At 36.9% G+C, this 17,453-nt stretch overlaps 1 long non-coding RNA gene across 1 annotated transcript in view; it reads left to right on the top strand.

Moving 5' to 3' along the window:
- LOC119715561 (uncharacterized) overlaps positions 1–16,963 on the top strand; it is a 34,771-nt gene extending 17,808 nt beyond the window's left edge. The window contains exons 5-6 of the long non-coding RNA XR_005262758.2: positions 14,810–14,875; positions 15,964–16,963. This is a non-coding gene — a long non-coding RNA (uncharacterized lncRNA). The remainder of the gene's footprint in view (positions 1–14,809; positions 14,876–15,963) is intronic.
- Positions 16,964–17,453: the final 490 nt, after the last annotated feature.

The following is a 17,453-nucleotide window of genomic DNA, read 5'->3' as shown; positions in this document are numbered from 1 at the left end:
TATGATTCTGTAATGCGCAACTACTTTTGCTATTACTATATGTCAAACCTTATACTAACACCACAGATAATTCATCTACAACACAGTGTAAAAATATGTAAAAGCTAATCTGTTGTGTTTTGATCCAAGAACAATTTACATTTCTCTTGCTGTGACTGATTCCTTCTTGTTCTGTTCTCTGATGGCTACTTCCTTCACCAAGCTCTCCATGATCTTAAATCCCCACTCTTGACAGATATGTTTTTCACCTCACATCTTTTTTGTCTATATCTTTCATTTCCACTTCCCAGATAATTCCTTTTTTCAGTCCCGTTGATTTTCTAAGTGAACATTCACTGTATTTAACACTGCATTAGAAGGAAAAAAAAGTACAGACTTGAGCTGCTTGTGTGCTTAAAACAAAACCGACTATGAAAAATACTAAGTTAAATGTTTCAAGAGAATTAGGGTTAGCACACTTAGAGTAGTGATCATATTTTCTGAGAATGGAAAAAAAAAAAAAGTGATATGTCTTCCCAGGCCCATAATGGAGTGTATACAAGGTGAAAAACTATTCTTTTAGGAGTTTTCTACAAAGAATCATCTGGTATGTTTGCACAATGTTTTGAGATTCCTCAGTTCTGTGTAATATCTGGACATTGCAAGCACTGCAGTGGGATTTTGGAGACTTAAATTCCACTCCCAGCAGATCTTCCATGCTATGTAATCGTAAGCATAACACATTGACTCTCAGTGGTTATGCTTACCATTGCTGTGTCTTCCTACATATCTGAATGTGATAAAATTTTCAAAACAAATTAAGTGGAAACCATCTGCCCTAATCTTAGATCACTAACTATGTCCTCTGTCTTCTGTCCTACGATCCATGTCTTTTACTGCTGCATACTTTTTCATATCTTACTTACGGATATCTTGGATAACCCTGAACATCTAGGTTTAGGTGATTAATTACAACCCCCTTTGTCTTTTTCTGAACACTTTATTTGCATATCACCACTGAGACTAGCAGCAGCTCCCAAACACATGCTCAGGCAAAGAATTCAGCACCCAGACATGTAAACGATAGAAGCATTTTTCTATCACCTTGCAGAAGCATGAGTGCAGGTTATCCCAGAAATATCCCTGACTTAGTAAAAAGAAGTAATACAACATGAGTTGAGCTTCCAAAGAACCATTATAGTATCATTTAGAATAGCACGGCCTTCTCTTTCCCCATAGTTAATGCTAGCTACATTCTGACCTAGTTGGCTCTGTCTCTTCTACTTTGCTGTTCAGCTCAGTGATCAAGGGAATGTTAATCCGTATTCAACCTGACTTTTGCTAGTAGAGTCACAATGAAAAGACTTCCTCTGTTCCCTTTAGAATATCCTTGATGAAGTTATTGCAATACAAGACTCAAAGGCTTATGGAGAAAGGAACATTTAAATAATTCAGTCAGCTGGAGGAGTGAAAAAGCAGATGTTGTCTTGTCATGAAAATGGTATAAATTCTGCAGGCATCAAAACACCTGTTTTCTGATCTTTATCTTTTAAATAAAATGGCACATTTAGCTATGTCTCTGGCTTCACTGAAGAGTGCACACCATTTATGGCAGAGAGGAACAGAGTGCCTGAAGCAGAATTTGGAACGCTATGTCACATATAGCTTCCACCCCCAAATTTATCTAAAATGTGAGAATATACTTGAGATCTACTTCATAAACCTTGAAAACAGCACAGTTTATATGACAACTCAAATAGCTGCAACAATCAATAATAGTAATAATAACAATATTAATAATAACTAATAATGTGTAATTCTATAGTCCCTTTTACCTGAGACCTCAAGTAATTTTACAAGCAACTCTAAGTAAATGTCACCAGCTCCCTGTATTATAGACTACATTTCACTAATCCAATACATCCTTATTTAAAAAGGTGAGCATCACTTTTGGAATTTTAAAACATTTTGATACCTCAAGAAAAACATGAATAGGTTATTTGGTTATAAATAATAAAGAATCATTATTTTAAAATTGCAGAGAATGGATATTTATTGCTCATCACAATTTAAGACTAGATTATTAATGTTTTCAAAAAGGTCTCATTGATAAAGAATTATAGGTATTATGTGAAAATAAAATCTATTTCTTTGGTATTACAGTGACTTCCTAGTCTCTTATACCTCTTATTCTTTTCGAATTCTTACTCATCAATCAGCTGTAATTTGAGATATTTGAATAGCTTCAAAAATGTCCCCTTTGGAACCTAAGCATAATTACAATTCAGTTTAAGCTGAACCTCTAATTGGTTAAATTACTTTTGAAAATTAAATGTCTAAGTCATTAATGCCCATATGCTTACAATTATATAAACCTTTAACTCCCTATGAAGTTACAGTTAAGAGCCCAGACACCTTTCAGGTTCTGATGTTATGTATATTTGGCAAATGTTGCATTGGACATACTACTATGTAGGTTGTAACTAGGCAGTTTTACAATATGTGACTCAGAAATAATTTTATTCTTTATTGTTGTATTTTGTGAACACTTAGTCCACATCAAAATGTATCCATGAGCAATTTTCAAGCAGAAAAATGAAAGATTCTACACCATCCATTTTGTCCTATTTTTAAAAATATCTAGGCCTGCTTCAAGCCTGCAAGTTGCAAGGGAGACTGTATTATGTCTTTCAGATTTAGACAAAAAAGTTTGATGTGGAACACTTCAGTATTTAACCATACATGCAAAGAGTTAACTGGGGCCATCTGTTTCTTCAGGACAGAATTCATTCTTCTTGTGAATCAGCTAGTAGAAATCTCTCTCTCCCTGTCTGCTTTGCTAAAGTAACTTTTAATATAATATCAGAAACAGGAAAAGAGTTCTATTTTATATTTGATTCAGATGTTTTGAAACATTCAGAAGCTAATACAGTTGCATTCATGTTTGGAAGAGGAAAACATGGCAAGGAAAGGAACAGAACATATGGGATTTGTTTTAGAAGTTGTTTAGAAAAGATTGTTAATTCTGCATGACTTTCAGCATCATTGTTTTATGAAAAGGTTAATTCTTCATGACTTTCAACATAATTCTTCAATGCACCAATGCAAAGAAGGAAAATTTTTCTGTTTCTGAGTAAGAAGACATATCACTGTTCTACTTAAATATCTTCACGTGGCAAATAGCACAGTAGTAAAAGGCTTAAGGAAACATACCTGCATTTCACACCTGCACACTCCTGCACACTCACATATAGCTGTGATATATTATTTGACTATTGACAGAATAAAAAACCTTTCCGCTAATCAGTGAACTGACCGAAACAATATCAAAAGATATTTTCTTTGTCTTCTGTAGGGAATTCTGAGCCCATCACTACTGCAGTTGTGGAATGTCTGATAAAGATTATTTGTAAGCATACACAATTATATAAAATCATAGTATGGCTTGGGTTAGAAGGGACCATAAATATCATCTAATTTCAACATACCTGCCATGGGCAAGGATGCCACCCACTAGATCAGGTTGCTATAAGCCCCATCCAACCTGGCCTTGAACACCTCCAGGAATAGGGAATCCATAACTTCTCTGTGCAACATGTTCCACTGCTTCACCATCCTCTGACTGAAGAATTTCCTCTTAATCTCTAACCTAAATCTCCCCTCTTTTAGTTTATAACCATTTTCCCTTGGTCTGTCATTATCTGCCTGAGGAAAAAGTCTCTCTCCATTTTTTTTTCTGTAAGCCCCCTTTAAGTATTGAAAACTGCAATGAAGTTTCCCTGGAGCCTTCTCGTATTTAGACTGAACATCCACAGCTCTCTCTGCCTTTCTTCATAGGAGAGGTGCTCCAGCCCTCTGCTCATCTTCATGGCCCTCCTCTGGACCAATTCTAAAAGACCTTTCTTGTTCAGAAGGACACAGAGCTGAATGCAGTACTCCAAGTGGGGCCTCCTAAGGGCAGAGTAGAGGGAGACAATCCCCTCCCTCGACCTGCTGGCCCCTCTTCTGTTAATGCAGCCCAGGATGCAGTTTGCCATCTAGGCTCCAAGTGTGCACTGCTGGCTCTTGAGGTTTTCATCTGCCAGAATCCCCAAGTCCTTCTCTGCAGGGCTGCTCTCAATGAGTTCTTCTCCCTGACTGTTCTCGTGTCTGGGATTGCCTTGACTCAGCTGCAGCAACTTGCACGTGGCCTTGTTGAACCTTATTAGGTTCATATGGGCCCAGCAATGTATCTTGTCCAGATTCCTTTGGATAGCATCACCTTTTTTCTGTGGTATCAACTGGACCACTCATTTGGTGTCATCTGCAAACTTGCTGAAGGTGCACTCAATTCCATTGTCTATTACAATAAAGATATTAAACAATATCAGTCCCAAGATATATATGTATATTTTTATATTTGTATAATCAGGATTTTGATGACTATCTAGTCCTGCATGGTGTTTTTCTCTACTAATAAATTTCATGTTACTAGGGGTTTAATATTGAAATATTTGATGTATATTAGGAAATTATTATGATTCTATGTTTCCCAAAACAAATAGACCTGTTTCCTTTCAAGTGAAAGCAGTCAGGTTGTCATATTCTATGGAGAAACAGAATTTTACTATATATAAATAAATAAATAAATAAATAAATAAATATGTATGTATATATATATATATACATATATATATATATATACATATATATATATATATATAAAACGTGTTCTGCAGGGGATCAAGGGGGATCAAGGTGGGCAGGGCTTTTTTTTTCTGGCATCGAGGCTACGCGAGGCAGCCGAGGGAGCTGCCAGGTACCGGCAGCCATCCTGAGGGAAGCTGACGAGCTGTAGTCAGAGCCAGCTGCCCCTTGGAGGGCAGACTTTGAGCTGTTCAGGACACTGGTTGTCAGACACCCTTGGGAGGTAGTTCTGAAGGGCAGAGAAGTCCAGGAAGGCTGGGATCTCCTCAAGAAGGAAATCTTAATGGCTCAGGAGCCATCTGTCCTCACATGCCCAAAGACAAGCCGGTGAGGAAGAAGACCAGCCTGGGTGAACAGAGAGTTGTGGCTAGAGCTTAGGAAAAAAAAAAAAGAGGATTTATGATCTTTGGAAAAGAGGGAGGGCCACTCAGGAGAATGTTGTAAGGATGTACAGGGATAAAACTAGAAAGGCCAAAGCTCATCTGGAGCTCAATCTGGCTACTGCTGTTAAAAACAACAGAAAATATTTTTACAAACATATCAATGCAAAATGGAGGACTAAGGAGAAACTCCATCCTTTACTGGATGCGGGGGGAAACTTAGTTACAAAAGATGAGGAAAAGGCTGAGGTGCTTAATGCTTTATTTGTCTCAGTCTTTAGTGGCAAAATCAGTTCTTCTCTGGATACCCAGTACCATGAGCTGGTGGAAGGGGATGGGGAGCAGAATGTGACCCTCATAATCCACAAAGAAATGGTTGGAGACCTGTTATGGCACTTGGATGTGTGCAAGTTGATGAGGCCAGATGGGATCCACCCGAGGATACTGAGAGAACTGGCAGAGGAGCTGGCCAAGCCGCTTTCCATCATTTATCAACAGTCCTGGCTATTGGGGGGGGGTCCCAGTTGACTGGCGGCTAGCAAATGTGATGCCCATCTACAAGAAGGGCCGGAGGGCAGATCCGGGGAACTATAGGCCTGTCAGTTTGACCTCAGTGCCAGGGAAGCTCATGGAGCAGATTATCTTGAGTGTCATCACGTGGCACTTGAAGGGCAAGCAGGCGATCACGCCCAGTCAACATGGGTTTATGGAAGGCAGGTCCTGCTTCATGAACCTGATCTCCTTCTATGACAAACTGACGCACTTGGTGGATGAGGGAAAGGCTGTGGATGTGGTCAACCTTGACTTCAGCAAGGCTTTTGACACCGTCTCCCACAGCATTCTCCTCAAGAAACTGTCTGCTCATGGCTTGGAGTGGCGTGCACTTCGTTGGGTTAAAAACTGGCTGGATAGCCGGGCCCAAAGAGTCATGGTGAATGGAGTCAAATCCAGCTGGAAGCTGTTCACTAGTGGCATTCCCCAGGGCTCGGTACTGGGGCCGTTCCTCTTTAATATCTTTATCGATGATCTGGATGAGGGCATTGAGTGCACCCTCAGTAAATTTGCAGATGACACCAAGTTAGGTGCTTGTGTCGATCTGCTTGAGGGTAGGAAGGCTCTGCAGGAGGATCTGGATAGGCTGCACCGATGGGCTGAGGTCAACTGTATGACGTTCAACAAGTCCAAGTGTTGTGTTCTGCAACAACTCCAAGCTGAGCTACAGACTGGGAGAGGAATGGTTGGAAAGTTGCATGGAAGAGAAGGACCTGGGAGTATTGGTTGATAGTCGGCTGAATATGAGCCAGCAGTGTGCTCAGGTGGCCAAGAAGGCCAACAGCATCCTGGCTTGTATAAGAAACAGTGTGACAAGCAGGTCTAGGGAAGTGATTGTCCCCCTGCACTCAGCCCTGGTGTGGCTACACCTTGAGAACTCTGTTCAGTTTTGGGCCTGTCGCTACAAGAAGGACATGGAGGTGCTTGAGCGAGTCCAGAGAAGGGCGACGAAGCTGGTGAGGGGTCTGGAGAACAAGTCCTATGAGGAGTGTCTAAGGGAGCTGGGATTATTCAGCCTGGAAAAGAGGAGGCTCAGGGGAGACCTTATTGCACTCTACAGGTACCTTAAAGGAGGCTGTAGCGAGTTGGGGGTTGGTCTGTTCTCCCATGTGCCTGGTGACAGGACAAGAGGGAATGGGCTAAAGTTGCACCAAGGGAGTTTTAGGTTGGATATTAGGAAGAACTTCTTTATCGGAAGGGTTGTTAGGCATTGGAATGGACTACTCAGGGAAGTGATGGAGTCACCATCCCTGGAGGTCTTTAAAAGACATTTAGATGTAGATCTTAGTGATATGGTTTAGTGGAGGACTTGTTAGTGTCAGGTTAGAAGTTGGACTAGGTGATCTTGGAGGTCTCTTCCAACCTAGATGATTCTGTGATTCTGTAATTCTATAGATACAGCAGGCCACATCTCTCAGTATCTGAGAAACATAATTACTAGATTGACTATTCTAAAATAAGTGGTATACATTAATTTTAAATGAAGGTTTTGTCTGAAGACAAGAGGACTGCAGATGTCTTCAAAATTTGTACTGCTCATGTGGGCTTTAATCCAAAGCATTAACCTATTGCATATGATGGAACTGAAATGATTCACAGCAATAGCAGAAGGTGTTAATGGCAACTTCTATATATGACACCTCAAAATATTTCAGGAGACAGAAGATAATTAAAGCATCTGGATCTCATGTATCTGTGACAAAACTGAGCTAATTAGTCTTTATAACTTGAGATCTCGTTTTTGCAGGCAGGAGAATTAATTCAGCTTTCCTAATTACTTTAAAAAATGCAAATTTGTTTTTCATCTAATTCAAGAAGAGATCTATTTTTCAGAAATATTTGTTAAACATAAAGAAGAAAGGTATGTAAGTTTAGCAACTGAAACCCAGAGAGTACAGAATGAATAACTTATGAATGAGTTTATAAGATACTCAAAAAGAAATGTTTAGAGTGGCTTCACAGACATGATGAAGGCAATCCTGAAAAAGCTACTAAACTCTCTGATCTTACTTACACAGGGCAAAATAAAAGTCAGAGGTGGAAACATTTTTTTTCTTTGTGAGAGTAAACATTCCATCTGTTTTTCACTCATCCAGCAAATGAAATTTTGAGTTTATTTGTGAGAAAAAAATGTTTGTTTCTGAATTTATTTCACGTTAAACAAGTTCGCTTACAAACATAATGTTGATTGGATTAGCTCCATTTTTTCCCTTAAGAAGACAGATTACATATCTTAGTGTTATCTGAGCATATCACTGTTTATAAGGATGCTCCTGGGATTTTCTCATCTTTGAACTGTTTCCACAGATTCAAAGAACAAGCAAGAGACAATATATTCATCAAAAACACATGTAATATAAAATTCTGCTCTGAATAGCGGGCATGATTGTGGCTTATCCCCTACCCCCCACACTTTTTTTCCCTATAGAGTGGTGAAAAAAACAAATATGACTAGGGAAACTTGGGTATGGCCAGGTAATGGGAGCATTCTGGGACATATTTAGGTTTGGGACCTTGTGTTCTAACAAAAAGATTCCCAGGTATATGGAACTTCAACAGACCTGAGGGGCTGTTGATTCCAATCTCTAGCTACCTCAGGTATATACCTGGTATACTATGTCTTATAATACTCATCATAAACAGCTAGATCCCTCATATTAATTCCCTCTCCCCTTGCCCCTCCCACAAATTTTTCATGTTTATGATCAAAAATCATTTAATTTTTAGTTTACAGATATAAGTGACCAGTAGAAATGCATTTAGTCTTACAACATTATTGTGTATAACTTCACTTTGTTGTTTCCCTCAAGATATGTTTGAATTAGGAAGAGGTATTTCTTCTCAACATTTGTTTTTGCTAGGTGAAATGCATGTCCCTCTTTTTTTTTTTTTTTTTTTTTTTTTTTAAATGAATAAACGTGCAAGACATTTCACTGAAAGCTAGAAATTGTTTCTGTTATAAAATTCACTTAAATGGACGACGTTGGGCTGATAATGTTCCAAAAATTATCAAAAAAAAAAAAAAATTAGGCTGATAATACTCCATTGTGACATCAGTTAGTTTTTAAAATAAACAACCTGAATCACCAATTTATTTGTTTACTGACAAGAAGAAGGCTAAATACATGTCTGCCAATGTTCTAAAGCAACTTCAGAGTTGGCAGAAGACGGTTAGAAATAATCATTTTACCTAAATATCAGCCCCCTCCCTAAGTGCCTGCAGATGATCTTCAAACCTCGACCCTTCTTTCCTAAGTTAGTTACCCAAGTTACATTTACATAGTTCTTAAAAAGAACTGCCTGCTGCTTAGAAACAGCTCACTTCCCAAAGGCCAAACAGAAAACAATTCTTTACACTTGAAGGACCACATATGGGTGAGTTGATGATCTGCCTGAATGTTACCTTTTAACTTGACTAGTCTGAAAAATGTTATCATGTCATTCATGCTGTAGACTCCCGTTCTTTGTGTCTTTACCTTTTCTGTGTAAAATGTTCTGTTTACTCCTGTCTCTGTTTAGAATCACAGAATCATAGATTGCCCTGGGCTGGAAGGGACCTCAAAGGTGATCTAGTTCCAGCCCCCCTGCCATAGGGGGGCTGGAACTAGATCCTGTAAGCTTTAGTTTATTTGTTTATAAGTTATTTACTTATCTGACCTAGTGTGTTATTCTTTACTTTGTTTAGTCAGAAAATTCTTTGAATCTGCTTTTCTATTTTATTTCTTCCTCACTGCTATAATGTCTTTTGTGATTATAGAAAATCAAATTGAACAAGCACAATCTAAAGACATTAAGGAGGATTATTCTAATGGAAATAACCATATAAATGATATGGGCTAAGTTCACTGTGCTTTCTTAGATGATGATACTGAGGCTTTGAATTTGACTTGGGGTTTTGTGAGAATGCAGAGAACCAGACAGAAGACTCAAATAGATTTTTGGTATAGACAGAACTTATGTTGAAGAAAGCCATTTCACTCTATTTCGATGGGAATGCTTGTTCCTAGGTAATAGTGAATCACATTCATCTAGCCTAGAGGTCATTTAAATATGAATAATTATCTTTTTTTTTTTTTTCCCTGCTGTCTTTTCTTGTTACTGAAAGTCACAAAAATATTGTATGTAAAGAACATAGACAATTGAAATATTATAAAAATTCTTTTAAGACTGTTTCTGGATTACATATATGTCAAATAAAAAATATGATAAACTTTTCCACTGCTGTTAGGAGTGATATATTGACAACAGGCATTTGATTAATGACAGCCATAAGATACCTTATTGGAGACAATATTTTCACAGATGTTTTGAAATTATACTAGGTTACATGAAGATAAGAGGAAAGACTATTGATGTTTAACATACCAGTTAAACAAACATTTGGACTGATTATCATGTATAGAATGATAAGCACTTCACTTGTAAGAGAGAAGAAGCAGTTTATTTTATTGATACAGTGTAGTGATCTAACAAAGCTAATTCATAAATAAGAGAGTTACTTAATAAGATTCAAGATGGCAGGGCACACTTGGATATCTACAGCATTGATGACAGGGTTGGGCAAACGGTCAGGAGACCCTCCAGTTGAATCACAAGGTTCAGAATGGATGCCCTTGTATTCCAAACTCCTTCTCAGACAGGAGCCTAGGTGCAGCTGGACCCAAACTTAGTCCCAGACTTGGTCAATGGTTTATGTCTAAAGGTTGAGGAGACCCTCCCATTGAGTCATGAGGTTCAAAGGACCCTGGTCAAGGGAAGATCCTGTTGTACAGCCTGCGGCTGCTGCACAAGAGAGCTCAACAGGCTCTTGGGCTGCTCACTCTTTATGGGGTAAGATGATTGACTCATAATCACATTTGCATACCAGCTGCAGATTTTAGTTATTTCCAAATTTGGCTTGAGTTGGATATTGACCAGCACTGTGATCAGGTGAGTGCATTGCTAAACTAACTCCTTGGCTAATGTGTATTATCTGTCTAATCCATATTGGATACAGTTATCACAACCAGCCACATTTAACATGACACCCATTTGTGGTTATGAATTGAGCAGGGTTTTGTGTGAAAGGCCAGGCTGGTGGGTAGGGAGAGGCACACTGTCACAATGATGAAACTAGATAATTACCAGTTGTCACTTATTCTTAAATAGTGGTTGAAGTTTAGGAAAGACTTGAGGATAAGATTTTTTGAACACTTCATTTCACAGGTACTCTGCAGGGTCTTATTACATTCTTTTAGTTATTTATTTTCCTTTGGAAAATAAGCAAAGGTTCATCACACAAACATATTGAAAGTACAAAGGAGATTCTGATTTTGTTAAAAAATGTCTTTCAATGCTGCCACAGCAAGATATTATTAAGATACTGAAACTTTGGAGTCAAATGGGTATTTACTTAACAAATTGTTATAGTTTACAGAGGACTGTTTCCTACAAGTATCCATTTTTTGTTTGTTTTTGTTTGTTATTGTTTTGTTTTGTTTTGTTTTTTAAAGGATAGTAAAAGTCATTAACTGATGACTTCCTTCTGCCATTCTGACTATAAAGATGTATATAAACACCCATCTTTTCAAAATATTATGCTTCTTATTTCAAATGATGCATACTAGTTTCAACATAAGAATTATTCATGAAAAAAAGCAATTGGTTGTATATGTACATTGCCATACTTGACTGCCTGATTTTGCATTGGGCTAAGCACAGGCTTGGGTGTGATACTAATTGTGTAGACATTGCAAATTCCTTTGTCTGTATAATACAACTGCATGCAAGCTCCTCCAATGATCAGAATTACATATATAATAATATTTTTTTCATCCATTTTAATGCCTTTTGAAACACTAGGAAAGAAGAGAAATTGTTGACTTCAAATCCAGCGACGCAGATTGTAATCTTTGAATAACTGACTGATTACTTGAAGTAATTGACAGACATCTTTGAAAATTAAAATATTTCAGCAGAGATATCTCACAGTCAGGTTCACATAAATCCAAAAAAAAGGAAAAGGAATATAATGGAGCTTGTGTCAATGTTGAGCATTTCAGAAACTTTCTCACATCATGTGAAGGCAGTGAAGAAAACAAACTGCCTAAACTTTAGTGTTATAAAAGAACAGAAATATAAGAAGGAAAATAAATGTAAACATAAACAAATATACATAAATACAAAATACAATACAAATATATAATAAATACAAAATACAAATAGAAGCAATTTTTAAAATGTCTATAAAGAAAATAGAATCAAATATACAAACTTCCCCATCCAAAAATATTATAAAAGTTGATATATTAAAAATCCAAAGGCTATGTTTAATATTTCTTTAAAACTTAATGATTTATTTAATGAAAATATAGAAATTACTTAATTAAAGCATTTTTTTTTACTCTCAAAGCTTGATGATATCATTTATAAGATGAATAAGCACTTTTGTTTTAAAAGCTGTAAAAAGTTTAACATCACCATCACTGACTACACAAGATACAGATTAGTTAAAAGATAATAGAGTTTGTAGATTAACAGAACTACATTGCAGTACTATGACAGGATAGAAACTACTTTAAAATGTATGGCCTACATACATGTAGATCACTTATGACTGCAATAGGATAATTGTCAATATCATTAATAGTAATTTTTTGTCATTACCGTAACTGTGATTCAATTGGTTTACATTTCTTCTTTGAAACTGAAGACAAAGCTAGCGTTGAATTAGCTGTCACAATCAAATATTTGTGCAATCATAAAAGCACATGTTTTTAATTGCAAATAATGAATACCGATTAGCATAGATCAAAAAGCTGCATTGTGAAGCATTACAGACTCACTGAATAGTCACAGTGAAGTCATCACAGGCTCAATAGAGTGGTCATCTTGTAGCAAGACTGAAAAATAAACTTGATTATTCTTTGAGATATTTTTTATTTGATATGGTTTTGTTACAGTCTTCACTGATATCAAGAGAACAAGTCAAACCCAAATATTTCTTGGAGTGTGTTGTAATGTTAGAAAATAGAAACTTGGTGGGAGACAAATTTAAAATGGGCAATTTTTCAGAACTACTTTGCAGTGTGAATATTTAACATCCATGCAATTACTTTTTCTATAAAAGGCACACTGGAACATTTTAAATTATAATATTTAATGTTTTCTGTCTTCCCCATCTGGTTATCAATGAATTAACTAAGCCTGACTGAGGCACTTATATTTGGTTTCTCCTCATATAAATTATTTGATGTTCTAAACATAGTATGAACAAATGCATCATTTGCCACAGAAAGGAAAAAAAATGCACACACACAAAACAGAGCTTTATATTGTACCTATAACATCTGTCTAAGATGCTTATAGTAAAATTTTATATTTTAAGCATAGAGACAAAATCAAATATGAATCAACATCTCTCTTTTTTTTTTTTTCTTCATGTTTCTATGTTTCTTTCTGAACTCTGATTATTTTGATTTTGTATTTATATGGACTTTTTTCTTTTTTTTTTTTTTTAGTTACCTTTACTGAAATTGATGAGTCTTAAGAATATTTATTTTTATTTTTATAACAAATCAAATAATCTTACAAGACTTGGCATATGATGTGAATCACAAACACTGACAATAGTGCAGTTCCTGGTCTGAAGAGAGGATGGAATAAGTATGGAATGACTATGACCAAAAATAAAATAAATACATAAATAAAGAAAGAAGTTAATGTCAATTAGATCATACATTTAGCTAGCATGTTAACTGCACATTTAGCTAGCACATTGATTCCATGTACTGTTCCCTAAGATAAAGAGCGATTAAACAAATTGCAGGGAATTGAAATCCTTTCCAGATGAGTGAAAAAATCAACTCAAATTTACAGTAAAAATTATTTTATATTTACAAGGTGTTTTTTGTTTGTTTGTTTGTATTTTTTAGTCCCATCTTTTCATGGAGAACTGTTACTGACTTTTGCAAGATCAATACAAATAAACCTAGTACTCTTTTACTGATATGAGGTGATAGGATGGGGGGGGGGGGGGGAGGGGCAGGGACAGGGGACAGGACATGACAATCTTCCTTCAGTTAGTGTTAAACCAAAAGAGGGAAGATTTAGATTAGATGTTAGGAGCAAATTCTTCACTGAGAGTGAAGGCACTGGAACAGGTTGTCCAGAGAAGCTGTGGATCCCTGGAGGTATTCAAGACCAGGTTAGGTCCCAAGCAATCTAGTGGGTGGCACCCTTGCCCATTGCAGGAACGGGGGTTGGAACTAGATGATCTTTAAGGTCCTTTCCAATCCAAACTGTTCTATGATTCTATGAGTCATTTTATAATTGCTGTAACAAAGGAAAATGTGAAATAGGAATATTATTTGACCTGAAAAGTTTTGAATGATTTTCAATAACTAATAAGATGAAAAATATTTTCCCTGCTTAAAAACAGTTTTCCCGTTTTGGGGAAAATAAATAAATAAATAATAAAGCTCACCTTTATTTTTCAGCTGTAAGGGAATATAACAAACTATGATACGATGTGTGAGTTATGTGCAAGGTTATGCTTTATTACTATTATTTATTGCCATCTCTGTTCAGAAGTTACAGAGTATGGGGTTCTATCAACAATGGCTGTGGTTTACCCATCATAAGCTGACCTGACACGATCAGCACAAGAAACATTTATAACTACATGGAAGTTTAACCTTCACATCATATGACATAGCCAAAATATAAACCTCAGAAATAAAAGCAGATTTTTTTTTTCCCTTTTGTAATCCGTTTAAAAACAGTTGTTGAATTGAAACAAATGTCTGGAGGAAATTAGTGGAATGCCATAGATGTACCCACAGAATAAATTCCAAGCATTTTAGGAAGATGTCATGAAACAGGAGTAAGTCTCTGAGAAGCACCTATGTTTTTGCTCATTTTACTATGGAGACAGCATACAGTCATTATCAGATTAACCAAATAATGTCCAGATATGTATATTTAGGCAAGACAAATGTTATTCTATGTGACTACATATAGATTTAAGATTTTGATATCTGTATTTTTTTTTTTGCTCAAACATTCAATTTTAATCTAGTCATTTTGGTTCTTGATGTTTGAAGCAAATCACTTCCATTTTCTTACTAGAATTTTATGCATCTGTCTTCACCTAAGTATATTGTGTTTTTTTTTTTGTTTGTTTGTTTGTTTAACCCAGCCACTTAATTATTTCAATTTCTTTTTTATTTCAGAAAATATATTAACTTATCTGAAACTGAAGATTTCATTGTACTGTTGGATAAAAACATTGAGCATGGGTAAATATCATTCATTACTATTTATTAAACTACATGAAGATTTAACGTATGTTAGATGTTTTCCAGTTACCAAAGTAAAGCCTCAGTTCTGAGCTTCATAGTAGGTTATACAGGGGGAGAATGTGATCAGAAAGTATTACATGAATACATGAATACTTTTTTTTTTTTTTTTTACATATGGAAAAGTACTGATAGTTTATTTGATGCAACTTCATGGATGGTTTTATGATATGCATTGTAGAAGAAGGTCTTATAGAAGAATTTGAATTAGGGGTGGAGTTATATATATGTGTGTGTGTGTATATATATAGACCATTGCCAGAGGAGCCGTTTATATAGTAACTTCTGGAAGAATTACAGTAGTAGTGACAGGAATAGATAAATAAACAAAGCTCTCAGGCTGGCACTAACAGCAGTTCCCTGGTGCAGGCACACACACAGCCCCTCCAGGCTCACCAGCACATGCACACTCATGGGTGCCCCAAGCACCAGCACGGCCTCTCTGCCCACCCAGCACCCCTGTTCACATCCCAGCCCCTCTCACCCGCTCCATTGGTCACCTACTCAATGGCTGTTCCAGTGTGGAGTTTGACAGCAAATGCACACGCACACCCCATGTACACCTGGGCAGACTGTTTTGCTGCCCTCCAGCAGCTGGCACCAGGCACATGGGTTGTGACCCGCAGTCCTGCTCCAGCCACCAGCCACCATCACAGAGCCCCTCACTCACTTTTTTTTTTCAAGGTTTGTTGGCTTTAACTTTGTATTTTTAGCTTTTCATTCTTTGGTAACTTTTTTGTTCTGTTGAGAATGTCCATAAATCAACTTCTCTTCAGAAAACAAACAAAACAAAACAAAAGCCACCATAGCATATTGTATTTTAAAAAATAACAATGAAAAAAAAATATGTTGATCCAGGAAGTATAAAACTGAATCTTGGTCAGAATTACTTCAGTTGCTTCAGAAACTACTTTTTTCATTTTCATGTAGTATTGTAAAAAATATAGAAACAATTGGAGCAGAATCCAGTGAGCTACTGAATGACATAACTGATTATTATTCTTCACTTCTCCCTATGCATCTCTCAGGGAGCTGCAGAAATGGAGCTGCACCAGAAGAGGGAATGAGTTGGGACACTGTCCTGAGGGCCAGAGGAAGACATGGAAGACAGAGCTGTGGGCTGGTGACCGGGTCCATAGACAACTCCCAACATGGCAGGTGATGAACTAGGTCCAGGGTCCGTCCATGGGATCCAGTCAAGAGCAGAAGGGAACTGGGGCCACAAGCAGGCCTGAAGACAGGCACTCCTACAGCATAGCACAGGACAAGTCTAGGTGCCCAGGTCTGGGCTTGTGCGTCACCTCTGGGCCTATGGGCAGAAGTGGAGAGAAGTTTCAGGGTAGAATGGGCATGGCCAGTAAGGACTGGTAATGCCCTGGCTGAATCTGTGATGACTTTCTGCAGAGTTGCTCAGTTTCAATTTTGGGAGATATTGTTGGTGGAGTTTGTATGTAGCCTAATTTTTTGTCCATCTTTCTGGGAGAGTTAGAGAAAGCTTCTCTTTTTGTACCTGGTTTTTGCCCTGGTGACTTTTCAGTCCAGTGACAAAGAACTTCTTGAAGTGTCTAGACTCCTAGTACTCCTAGATTGTAAGAGGTAGGTACTTCCAAAGAGGATTCAGAATGAAAGAGTTAAGCATGAATCTTTCTTTGTTGTTTGTCAAGATATCTTAGGAGATTTTCTTCACTAACTGGTCATGCTTTGTGATATCTGTCTTGTGAAGAATCTCTCCTAAATTTTGAACTTCCGTCAGTTTTTAGGAATTGTTAAATAATTAATAAAGAGTATTTGGAAAGTCCTATGATGGCCTTGTATGCATGTGCACAGGCTTTTTTTTTTTTTTTCCTTTTAGTAAAAATGCCTTTTGTTTCTAATAGCCTACCTCTTTTTCTCTCTAATTTTTAGTTTTTCCAAACCATTTATATTGTTTTTCTATTATATTGCTTCACTCTATGAAAGAACATGGTGTTCTCTCTATGCTTTCTCTTCTCTTCATAAAAACGAATTGCTAAGACAAGATATTTGTTCACATCTGTTCCAAAACTGTCTTCATTGAAATCAATGGTAAAACTCCTATGTAAGTTCAGTGGAGCCAGGGTGTCATCAATCATTTTGTATGTCGCTTAGGTTGACAAATTACACCATTTTATTTCCTGAACTGTTTCTTTTCTGTTCAAAAGGATTTAAGAACTTCTTTAAACATTTTGAATAAATGAAAGTCCTGGAATACTGTTTTGTCAATCTTTAGAAATGTTAGGAGGAAAACTGAGAGAATATTAAAACTCACAATGGGCTGAACATAAAGGCATTTTCCCCTGGCAATGGAAGCAAAATTTAGTGCAAAGCATACATTTTAATACTGTTTCTGAAACAAGAGAAACAGCCAAAATGCCAGATCCTCTTCTGAGCTTACATTACCACTTACCCCATGTATTCATCAGACATAACAAAAAGAAAACAATTTTGTCAGATTTTCAGCAGGCTTTTGCCCTGCTGAAAGTGCATATAAGGTGAACTC

Source organism: Anas platyrhynchos, chromosome 1 (assembly GCF_047663525.1).
Source record: "Anas platyrhynchos isolate ZD024472 breed Pekin duck chromosome 1, IASCAAS_PekinDuck_T2T, whole genome shotgun sequence".
NCBI lineage: Eukaryota > Metazoa > Chordata > Aves > Anseriformes > Anatidae > Anas > Anas platyrhynchos.
This window is presented reverse-complemented; position numbering and strand designations above follow the sequence as displayed.